The sequence below is a fragment of the Rhinolophus sinicus genome, chromosome 1, assembly GCF_057876585.1.
Source record: "Rhinolophus sinicus isolate RSI-liver-muscle chromosome 1, RSI-T2T, whole genome shotgun sequence".
In the NCBI taxonomy this organism is placed as follows: Eukaryota; Metazoa; Chordata; class Mammalia; order Chiroptera; family Rhinolophidae; genus Rhinolophus; species Rhinolophus sinicus.
Genome location: NC_142501.1, coordinates 6,453,173 through 6,465,538, shown reverse-complemented (window position 1 = coordinate 6,465,538; position 12,366 = coordinate 6,453,173). Strand labels below are relative to the sequence as shown.

At 48.2% G+C, this 12,366-nt stretch overlaps 1 long non-coding RNA gene across 1 annotated transcript; it reads right to left on the bottom strand.

Annotated features, from left to right (window-relative positions):
• Positions 1–10,452: 10,452 nt before the first annotated feature.
• On the bottom strand, positions 10,453–12,068 carry LOC141570199 (uncharacterized). Its single transcript, XR_012494170.2, has 2 exons — positions 11,732–12,068; positions 10,453–10,662 (listed from the first exon to the last, which is right to left on the bottom strand). It is a non-coding gene; the product is annotated as an uncharacterized LOC141570199 (long non-coding RNA).
• Positions 12,069–12,366: the final 298 nt, after the last annotated feature.

The window sequence follows — 12,366 nt, the reverse complement described above, 5'->3', positions numbered from 1 at the left end:
ACTAAGTAGGAGTAAGCCAGTGGGCGAGGAGGTGAAGGGAACAGCATTTTAGGAAGAGGAAACAGCAGAGGCAAAGGCCTCAGATGGAAAGTAGCTTCAGAGAAGCGGAATCAATAGAAGATACGTGTATGTAAAAGGAGAGTCTAAGGAACGGCCTCACTTGGTTGTGGAGGCTGAGAAGTCCTACAGTCGGCCATCGCCAGCTGGGCAGCGGGTGGTGTCGTTCACTCCAAGTCCAAAGGCCTGCGAACCAGGGGAGCCATGGTGTAAGGCCAAGTCGGAGGGCAGAGAGGCTGAGGTGTCCAAGCTCAAGTGGAGAGGCAGGAAAAGGGGGCTTTGTGTTGTATTCAGGTCCTCCCTACGCTGAGTCAGACACAGTTGCTCAGTTGCTGGATGGTACCTCCCCCCCCCCACAGGGTCTGTCTGTTGCTGTCTGCTGCTTTCTGTCTCTGTCTACGTGTAAAGAAACCTCCTATATCTGTCTATATATCTATGTAGGAGATATCTGTGTGTGTGTACCTTATTGGTTCTGATTCTCTGTCCTTCCCAGTCTTCAAGGGTTTAAGACTAGAGCTTTCTAGAAAGGGGCGTATCTTCTGCATCTCATCTTCTGTAGTTCATTCTCTTGTCAGACAAAATAAGTAAGTCGCACCTTTTCTGGGCTTCAATAATAATTAAAAAAAACCCAGATGACTGCCATGGATGGCGACATCGGTCACCACATAGCAGAGCCAAAGGTGCAGGAAGGGAAAATGCGTCTGGTGCTGGGATGCCCCCTGGTGGTCGCAGGAGCCAGGACAAAAGCGCGCGCTCTGGCGCTGCCGGAGTCCCCGGAGGTGAGGGGTCTGAGAGAGCACGTGGCCGCTCTTCTGGGCTCCCACAATTTCCCCTTGAGCTTACCCTGCTCCTGTCTTCTGACAAAGCCATAGCAGGCTGAAGGGTTAGGCGACTGAAATACATTTTAAGGAAAATTGATCCAAAAGGATTCTAAAAATAGATGATTGATTTGAAAAGTTTCTTGGGGGACCCTACTGTTGACTCATCACAGACTCCCCAGCTGACCTCCTTATGAGCTTTGGAAACTCTGAAAAATCTTTATTTTGCAATAAAGGTAGGAAAAATACAACAGTTCTTTAAAAATCAGTGATGACATTATTTTTAAAATAAACTTTCTGTTTTATAGTTTTAGATTTGCAGAAAACTTTTGAAAATAGTGCAGAGAGTTCCCATATACCCAGTTTCCCCTGTTGTTTAACATCTTACATTAGTCTGGGTACATTTGTTATAATTAATGAACCAATATTACACGTTATTATTAACTGAAGTCTGTACCTTACTCAGATGTCCTCACTTTTTTTTCTCTTTGCATATTTACATACTTTATTTTTAATTTTTTTTCTGAACAATTTGAAAAGCGGTTAAAGACATAACGCCCCACTATCCCTCAATGCTTTAGTAAGCATTTCCTAAAAACAAGGACATTCTCCAACATAACTACAGTACAAACATTGATACAGTGTTACCATCTAACCCACAAACAATATAAAATATCCTTTATGGGTCTAGAATCCCATCCAGGATTATGCCTTACATTGAATTGTCCCATCTCCTTGGCCTCCTTTAATTTGCAATGATTCCTCAGCCTTTCCTTACCTTTGACATTTGCAGACAGTACCTCCAGTTATTATGTAGAACGTTTCTTAATTTGGGTATGTCTGATATTGCCTTATAATTGGCTTTTGGTGATGCATTTTTGGCAGGGCTACCACAGAGTAATGCTTTGCTCTTCTCACTGTATCATCTCAGAGTACGTGATGTCCCATCACTCGTGCCTGTCCTCAGTTTTTAACGTAATATCCTTTTCTGGTCCAGGATCCCATGTTACATTTAGTCTTCATGTCTCTTTAGGCTCTGGGCTGTGACAGTTTGTCAGACTTTCCTTGTTTTTGATGACCTTGACAGTGTTGAGGAAGACCAGTCAGGTATTTTACAGAACGTCTCTCTACTGGAGTTTGTCTGGTGTTTTTCTCACTGAAACATGAGCGTATTTACGGAGTTCAGTGTGTGGGGAGGAAGACCACAGAGTAAAGTGTCATCCCCTGGCATCGTATCAGGGGACACGCTGTCAACATGCCCGATCCCTGTTGATGTCGACCGTGATCACCTGGCTGAGGTGTGTTTGTCAGGCAGTTTTCATAAAAAATATTGTTTGAAAAGAAAAACTTGGATGAACTAGGAAGGGTGTGTATTCTTTAGTGATTTAAGCCTGGTCAAATCGTGATGTTTCTCCTAAATGTGTATGAAAAAACAAGCTTGCATCTGGGGTGAATGAAATGGAAACGCAAAGATAACGGAAAACAAGCAGAACTATCTGAACTGCAAGCAGAGCTGAGAGGCTTGGTAAACGCCGGGAATAAAAGTGGCTCTTTTATCAACTTTGCCTCCAATCTTGACAACTCCCAAACAGCGCTGCTGGTGCCTGTGGGAGCCTGGGATGGTTCTGGAAGACCAGAGTGATGGGACTGGAGTTAGTGATTCTCTCACAAGTTCCTGACTGCCTCAGGGGGGTGTGAATAAGGCTTTTCTGAAATGAATAAGGTACAAGTTGACATATAGTGAATAAGGTACAAGTTGACAAAAGGCTTCAGGATAAAGAATGTTCCAGGTTCTGTGTAGGTGCCCATGTTTAAAATCCAGCAACAACTGTAAACTTCCACTAGCACCAGTCATCTCTGAGGGGCCCTGCTGTCGAGTTTAAACTTCTACTGAAAACAGTTCTCTCAAATATTCTGCATCGATACTTCTAAATAATTGGTAGCAAAATTACCGTGTTTCCCCCAAAGTAAGACCAAGCCAGACCATCAGCTCTAATGCGTCTTTTGGAGCAAAAATTAATATAAGACCAGGTCTTATATATGATAAGATATGATATAATATAAAATAATATATGGGTCTTATATTAATTTTTGCTCCAAAAGACACATTAGAGCTGATGGTCCGACTAGGTCTTATTTTTGGGGAAACATGGTAGAGCTCAAGCATTTAAAAATGTTTTTATTTCTCCGAGGAAAGCAACTATTCTTACATTAAAATCTGCAATAGTGGTCAAGAATTTGTTAAAAATGCAAAAAGTTGCCAGGAAACATGATTCTTTTGTGGATATTTTTTAACCACTTAAAAATAGAGAAACCATCCTCAGCTCTTGGCCAGCACAGAACAGGCTGGATTTTTCCCGTGAGTGTTGTTTGCTGATCCCCGAGGTTTGTTAACATGGATGGCGCCCAGAGGCTGGTCCTTAGAGCAGGGATGTGGAGGTGGGTTGTCAGCATCAGTGATTAAACCATATCCCTGCTCTTCACTTGTGACAACTTATGGGAAAAATACGACAATTATTATTCTAAGTGTGTGTGTGTGTGTGTGTGTGTGTGTGTGTGTGTGTGTTTCATCTTCTGTCCCCCAGAATATAAGCAGGCACTGATACATTTTTGAATGAACGAATGAATGAATGTGTAAGTAAATGCCGTTAACACTCAGTTGCTACCCAGTGCGACAGCCTGTGACAGAAGTACTTCTGGAGAATGGAGAGACGCCAAGGAGGAAATGACCAGCAGGGCCTGGGAGGGAGTCAGGTCAGAGGAGTGGCCTGGAACGGGGTCCCCACGGCAAGAGGATGCCTTCCAGCATGGAGATGAGTGGTGTGAGTGTCCTGGGCCCGCCATACTAAAGCACCACACTGGGCGGCTGAAACAACAGGAATTTATTCTCTCATGGTTCCGGAGGCTGGAAGTCCAGAATCAAGGTGTTGGCAGGGCCGTGCTGTCTGAAGGTTCTTGGCTTTCTCAGCTTCCCACGGTGCCCCCAGTAATCCTTGGTGTGTCTTGGCCCCGATTTGCCTCCATTGTCACGTGGGCCCTCCCGGTTACATTGGACTAAGTGTCTTCCTAATGTCTCATCTTAACCACTTCCAAATAAGACCCTATTTCCTAATAAGGTCCCATTCCCAAGGACGGGGGTAGGGGGTGGAGGGTTAGGGCTTCAACATAGGTTCTTGGGGAAACAATTCAACCCGTAACAGGCAGTCCCTATGGAACACGCTGCAGCGGGAAGCACTGAGCTGTGACCGCTGGACTGGCCCAAGGTCGGGCACGAGTGGCCTCAGCGAGCACAGCAGTAGCCCGGGATGGATGAGTGAAGGGAGGCAGAGAACAGAAGTTCTTTCAAGACAGGAATCAGGAGGCAGGGAGAAGAGGCGGAAGGAGGGGTCAGGACGGGAGAGACCTCGGCCTGTCCTTCGGAGCCCCATTCTGGTGACAGTGCTTCTTTTACTGAAATGAGAAGCTGCATTTGAAACGGAGACCCTTACAGGTCGGTGGTGGGGAGGACCGCCAGCCTCTCACAATGGACCCTCTGTGCCCTTTTTGCACAGATGGCCCAGGGCACCTCGGCCCTGTCAGGGGTCTGTGCCTCCCTGACCCACCACCGGCTCCGACCAGGTCTCCCTTTCATAAAAGGGGGGAGGGGCACATGAATTTTAAAAATTATTTGCAACAAGTAGTTGGATAATTTAAAAATACATCGTGAGTGCCAGAGAGCTCCCGGGCACAGGTGCGGTCACTTGGGTTTGCACTGTGTTGTTTAGATGGCAGGATCGGAGCTGCGGCTCTTTAATACAGCTGACGCTTTAAAGTGGGGTTTCCTTAGCATCGCAAACTTCCACATTTCTGAGGAAACAAGTGGTGTCCCTGGCCGGCAACTTCTTATCCAGAAACCCCTGGTGACACTTTACGAGAAGCGTCGCGTGGTATAGGAACCAAAAGCCAAAAGCCAGGGGCTCCGCCTGGGGTGGGTGCAGAAGAGATGCAGGCTCAGGCCTCACCCAGCCCCCTTCTCCAGGACCCGCACTTTCTCGAGCCCCCAGGTGACCTGTGTCCATTAAAGATTGAGAAGCTGGGTCCCTTCAGCCCCCCCCTCGCCTTCGTCACCCCCAGGCCCTGGTGTGCCCCTTCTTTCCTCCACCAGAACGCGGCGACAGTAGAGCCTTGTTCCCGCATGTTCCCTTGTTTCATGCCACGCCTTCTGTCTCACATTATCCTCCGGCACTGCAGCTGGCACCTGAGCCGATGTAGGAGAAGGAGCCACACGCGAATGTCACTTGCATCCGCCTGTGAAAGCTTGTCCGTGGGGCGCCACCACACCCCAAGTGGCCCTAGGAACCTCCTGTGGTTGTTACCAGCAACCTGCTGTCATCGTCGTTGGCATTCAGCCGTTCAGCCGGTGAACACTGATCGGGCTCTCAGCTCGTGCGAGGCTCCATTTGGGGTACAAAGGCGTTGTCTGTCTTGTGGGGAGCACAGACAGATCCACTGTTAGAAGGGCCATGGTGGGGGTGGGGTCGGCTGGGTGCTGGGGACAGCTGGAGGGGGGAAGCCCAGCTTTGTCTAAGGGAGGATGGGGGCAGGGCTGATCTGCACCCCTCCTTCTAGAGGCCAGTTTCTCTCCTGGGCTTGCAGTTTAGTGGGAAGGCGGCTCCGCAGGCTTTGGCTCCAGGGCTGGAGGCTAAGAGCTCTGTGAATTTCTTCCCCTCTGGGGTGCTGGCAGCAGCCGTCTTTTACTCTCTCCGTCCCAAGCTGGCTCTCTAGTTAACCCTTTTCTGCCTCTATTTCTTCTCTGTCTATCCATCTTGCTTTCCTGTTACTTCTCCATCCGAAAGTCTCAACATCTTCTCCCACATCCCAAGGCGGTACTTTCCAGTTTATTAAATTACCTTTAGATTCAGGGCTGATTTACTTTGGGTCTTAGACACAAGCTTTTTTTAAAGAAAATGTATACAGTTTACCATTTCAACCATTTTTGAGTGTCCAGTTCAGTGGCATGAAGTCCATTCACGTTGTTGCGCCACCATCACCACCATCCATCTCCAGAGTTCTTTTCATCTTGCAAAACGGAATCTCGACCCGTTAAACACTGACTGCCCATCCCCTCCCCCAGCCCCTGGCACCACCACTCTCTCTGTCTCTATGAATGTGACTCCTCTGGGGACCTCATGTGAGTGGAGTCACACAGTATTTGTCCTTTTGTGACTGGCCTGTCGCACTTAGCATGGTGTCCTCAGGGTTCATCTGTGTTGCAGCCGTGTCAGAATCTCATATAGACGCATACGTACTGACCACACTTTGTTTTCCCAGTCGTCTGGCCAGTGTCATGAGGGGGGCTTCTGCCTCTAGAGACAGGATTTGATGACTCATCAATATTTACTGAACACGGGCTATGTACAGGGAAGGCATAACGCTTCTAGGAAAAAAGACTCGTTTTGCATATTTCTTTCGGAGTACAAGGAAAGCACAGCATGTAGCTGTATAGATGTGTTTTCAGTTGCAGTCCACTTCGGTTGACTGTTAGAGCCCCGCAGACCGGCCACCCCAAGGGCAACCTACGCTGCATCTGCCGTGGTGGCGTCTGGGAAAAAACTCAGCTTCAGAGTTCTTTCTAATAAATATTTAAATAGCACTGGTAATTGAACAGTCTTTGAAGCCTTGCATTTTGCTGAGTTCCTTGCAAAATTAGAAATTTCGACAGTCGGCAGATGATGTACCATAGAGAGTTGAGCTTCACATTTTAAACGCTCCTGGTTTGAGAGCATCCCGTGCTCACAGCAGCTGAGGCTTTGAATCTTTATCAGGAATGAACCGCAGAGGGCGTGGGAGGCGGATAATCACAGAGCGTGTTTTAATGTACGAACCCAGACGGACCAACACTCGTCTCACTTATCTGAGACTGCATTTTCCATGCGTGGTTGTGCCCGGCCTGAGTATCCACATTCCCAGTGAGAATGTATTCTGTTTCGTTCTGAACTCGTTCATCTTTGCTCTACATAAGCATCAAGGTGTGTTTTTGTTTGTTTGTTTTTGTACTAACAAATAGAAAGGCAGAGTTCAAGTCGGCCGTTTCCCCTGGACAAAGTGTGTGAAAGCTAGGCTTCTGTAAAGGCTTATATCCATGTACAATGTAGGTATGTAAAGTGTATGTATGTACACACACGTATGGATATGGGTTTTTTCAAATTGTTAATTGAATTCCCTTGACATTAGGATATAAGCGCCACTGGTCAGGTCATTTCCGTTTTGTTCACAACGTGTTCTGAGGCCCGGGGTCACGCCATACACAGAGATTGACACTCAGCGTTTGTGGGAGGAATGAGTACGTGAGTAGGTAAAGTGGACAGCACCCCTTGCTTTTCTGCTGAACATATCGTGGGCGGCACACGGGTCAGGAAGCTCCACCCTTTCTAGGTCGTGGTCCCTTGTGCAGCTGGACTCTACTATGACTTTTGTCATCACAGGTGCACATTTAAGTGGCCCCGTTTTCTAAAAGACAGCCACGCTGCAGTATACGCCTACCTTTGCATAGGAGTGCAGAAAGTTTTAAATGATAAATGACAGAATCAGGGGACGCGTCACTGACCCACTTTTGGAAGTGCTCTGTTAATATTTCGAATGCAAGGAAAGAGTTTGTATACGCCCTTGGGGTTCAAACTAACAGGCTCTGTCATCTTTTACACACTGAGTTTTAGTGGTGCCATCATCGTTACCATTGTTAGGGTTTTTAGGCAAAAATGTGCAGTGAGTGAAGTTCAGGTGTGGCACAGTCTGCTCCCAGCTCCGGCCCAATGCCTGGTTTGGTTTGGCCTATAAGCTAAGAATGAGTTTCCGTTCTAAATGTTTTAAAGACAAATACCCAGAGAAGACTATTTTGTGATCCGTCAAAGTGATAGGAAACCCACACTTCTGAGTGCATAAATAAGGTCTTATTGGAACACACCACACTCGTTTGCTCACATCTTGCCTGTGGCTGCTTGCCTGCTATCACAGCAAAGCTGAGTGGTTGGGACAGGCTGTAGGGCCCGCACACTTGGAAATTTCACTGTCTGGCCCCTTACAGACCCCTGCTGTAGACCACTGGCCCCAGCGGGGTTCTTATTTACTGTGGTGGCCGCGTCTCCACCTCCATCCAGCAGCCTGGGGAAGCTCCCTGTCCCAGAGTGCCCCCCCTTCATGGTTGTCCCCTCCCCCAAAGCACAGTTCTCACTTCCTCACTGCTCCCGAATTAGGTGGAAGGAGGAAAGCAAAACCTTTCATTTTACAGGCAGGTTACACATATATGGTGTGGGGGCAGAGCCCCAGAAAGAAGTTTCCAGGCTCTCGGCCTCACATAGACAGGTGCTGGCTCAGGTAGTAAATGGCCATCAACTGTGATTGCATGGCCATCAGCTGTGGCTAGTTGGCCGTCAGCTGTAACCAGTGAGCCATTGGCCACTAATATAACTGCTGTGGCTACGCTAGCAGAGAAGAGGAGAAGGAAGAGGAGAAAGAATGGGGGCTAGCAAGAAGATGGCGGCTGGGCTGGCAAGCGTGGATGGCGGTTTGCGGACAGTGTGGATCCAGCCTCCAGTGAGAGTATAGTGCCGCCAGAGAGAATATAGTGGTATGACTCCCCTACCTATGGCTCCGTGGGTGTTCCTTTTTGGCCTCACCATATCCTGCGTTCTTGTATGGGGAGTGGGAGCAGAGACCCCGCAGGCCTCCCCGCCTGACACCCCGCAGGCCTCCCTGCATGACGGATGGCGCAGCGAGCAGGGTCTCCCGCATGACATATGGCAAATGAATGGTGAAAGAAATTCTGACTAAGGCGTGTGAATGTCTAATAGGCCTGGCCTTTGTTCTTCCACCCTCATAAGAGGTGCTGGCATTTTTCAAGGAGTTTGCTCTCTAAACTCATAATCTTTTAGGGGGCTTTCCCAATTCCCAATTCCCCTGCCTAGGAGACTAGAATCAATCACCCCGTGCCAACCTTTCACCCATTCCTCATGTATAAAATATTTAGGGGAACAAAATGCCGATGTGGTTTCATTTGCCTACTATGCAAAAACAAGACTCGGAGGAATTGCTATTAAATGCAAATCCAACTTCCCTTGTCTCAAAGTTTGCTGATGTTTCCACAAGGCCGTGGAGCATTGTTGTCAGTCAGAGATTCCTGTTTGGCTCACATGCGATATGGGGGAGGGGAGGGCTGCCATCACAGTTTTAAAATTCCAGGCAAGTGTGGTCATCTTTTCATGCTCCTAGCGTTCACCGCGAAAATCACAGGTGACTTACTCTCTTGCCAGATCACTGAATTAGCAAACTGATTAAATAACACCGTTCAAAAGGCTACTTTGGTTGCTACGATTAGCGTCTGCTTGAAAATGCTGCCCCAAAGTGCAGCAAGACTCATCGAAAGTATCACCTGGGGGAAATAAGGCCATTTCTCTATCACTGAATCAATTAAGGATTTCCATCATTTTTCTCTACACACTCGTAAAATTGTTAGGAGGTTGGAAAATGAGCCTCGAAGAACACATTTCAGTCTTACTGTTCCCTCAAATGAGAGCCCTCTCCTCTCCCAAAGAGCTAACGGCTCTTTTTAGTTTTTTGAAAGATACCACTTCTTTTTCGTTATATGAAAGGGGCATAAAGGAAAGCATGCAGTCGTTAAAACTCTCTTTCTGTGCTTACCGAGCTGCCATAGTGCCCTAAGAGACACGTTAGTAAGGAACGGACTCCAAGGCGGGTGCGGTAAAGACCTCCAATTATTCTGCCTTGGGGTGTCATTTATTTATTTCCTTTCTCCCAAGACTTGTGGAGGTTTAAGTGACGTGCAGTGAAACGCATAACCCCTCCATGTATAGTGCGGGGATGTTTTTTCAGGTACATACACCTGTGGGCCGACCACCCAGACCAGGATACGTGGCACATTTGCATCACCCTGGGTTACCTCTCCCCACAGGGTGACCGCTCTCAACATAGAAAAGAGGCCACCTGTTCTTGAACTTGAAATAATGGAGCCACGCAGTGTGGACTCTTGCGTCTGGCTTCTTTCACTCCACGTTTTTGAGATCCATCCATGCTGCCCTTTTTGCTTACGCAGTAGCATTCCGCTGTCTGAACATACCCGGTGCTTTATCCACTCTCCTGACTCACTACTTTGAAGGCTGTTTGGTTCGCTTCAGCTGAAGTGTTCGGACAAATTACACCCGTTTCTATTGTCCAGTGCCTGTCCATTTACGGGGAAGACACAAGAATATGAGAGACGGAGGTTGACCGAAACCGAGCCCAGCACTGGGCCTGGAATACACACGTGCTTGTGACGGGTTTGTTCCTCGTCCTTAACTAAGCTTAGAAGGAAGTGGCCTCTGTGGAAGCCACAGTTCAAAAGCAAATCAAATGGTTTTCTTTAAGAAGGGCAGCTGCATGTAATCTGATTTGCATAATGATACTCCGAATGTAAAGTGTGTGCGGGGTGGATGTGGGGAGCCGGCTGAGAAGTGGGAGACTGCATTGATGGGAACAGCACGAAGGTCATATTTCTGCTTCTCGTTAAATTCTCTTTTTTATGAAAACCCAACACTTTCCAAACTTCAAGTGAATATTTATGTTTACTGCTCTGTAAAACAATTTGGAAAATCGTTTTTAGTTAGATGACTACCCCAGAGAGAATGCTGTGTGAATCTCCCAGGAGCCAGGCCAGGAAAGAGGTTTGGGGATTCAGAGCATTGCTCCTCCTTCTTCTAAGCCCGAAAGAAATGCAAATCAATCCACAGCCACCACGTCCATTCTTGATTGTCATCTGCAGCACACACAAGACAAAAGAAAAACCCATTACTACTAACACAATAATAACAAAACATTTCCAACTTGCATTTTAACAAGAAATCATCCCATTCTATATTCCAAGAGGTTCAAGAAAAACGCTGCCCGGGAGTGTGTTGCTTTTAGTCTGAGACTGCGAAGGTCAGCTCTCAGCCCCGGGAAGGGAACCATCAAGAACTTTACCCAGAAGGAGCTGCTTTGCATGAAATTTCTTGGTAATAAGGACCACGCTTACATTTAAAATATGACTGTTTTTATACAAATGATGTCTACAAAATTCCAGGTGCCCTGCTATCATGTAAGGCCCAGGTCAGTTCTTCTTACAACTCAGAATGTCTTGGTTGTAGAGAGTAGACAGGGCGTGGGTGTCTACTTCTAGAGAAATTCTTTCATGGTGTAATGACTTTTCTAAAAGTAGGATTCCACCATCTCTGCAGTGTTCCAATTAGCAGTTGCCAAATGAAAATTGTAAATTCTGCGCATCCACTGGGAAGCTGGACCCACTGATGAAATATTCAAACAATTATTCAGTGGGTACCAACTGCGGGCACAGAACTATACCTGGGTGGGCTTACGGGTCCCTGTGGCCCAGGGGCACAGCTCTGTTCCATTTATTTCTCAGGGCTGCATTTCTGCTCACTCTCTCCTGGTCACAGGCTCTCCACATGTGGTCTGTGGGTGTGCCAAGGGCAGTGGGAGGGGTGGGTGGGGGTCTGTGGGCTTCCCAAAACAGTAGGCAACATCTTGTGTGTGCGTTTCTCGAGAGTAGACCATCTGACCCATGCGTCAGGTTCTCAAAGGGCCTAGAGACTCCCTGCCCTGTATCTGTCCCAGCAGCCTTTGGAGAACACTATCCTGTGCCAGGATCCCACTGGGATCTCAATAACCAAAGTCACAAGCTTTTTGCATTCTCCCAGCTTGGTTGGTGACACCCTAAATCGGGCCATGTCAAGCCTCAGAAACCTCTGAGCTTTCACCGTCTCTAACCCCAGCCTCCAATTGTTGTCCAAATGTTGTAGTTTATAGCCGTGAAAGTTCATTCTTACCTGTCCCTCCCGTCTGCCACTGCCACTGCCTCTGTGTGTGTGTGGGGGGAGGGGGGCACATCAGCTCTAGCCAGGCCTGTTTCGGCTGCTTCCTAATTGGTCTCTGGCTGGGAGTTTTGCTTCCGTTCAGTCCATCCTCTGCAGCAATCCTATGTGTCAGACCTCTGCTCACACTCTTTCAGTGGCCCAGGGTCCTGCACAGGGTCCCTGATCTCATTTCCTTCAGCCCCTCACCCAGTCCACAGCAGGCAGCTGATTTTCCCCGTCCTGCTGCCTTCACATCCCCTGGGTACGTGGGTCTTTGCATCTATTCCCCCCTCCCTTCTGCCTGCTGAGTCCTCTCTCCCTCCCCTGTCAAGCCTCCTTGCCAACACCTCCCCCACACCCCTCACCTCCCCCACACTTCCCACCTTCTGCCCCATTCTCTTCCTCCTGCCCCCCACCGCCCCTTGCTGGGTTCCTAACTGCTGACTCCTGTGACCTGTCACTGCGGCTGAGCACATTCTCCTGGATTACCAACTCTGGGGGGAGGGGGGGGGCAAGGCTCTGCCCTTGTGGCCTGTGGAGCCCCCACGGGGGGACAGGGCCTGGCACCACTTGGCCTACATCAATGGTGGCTGAAAGGAACTGAAAGA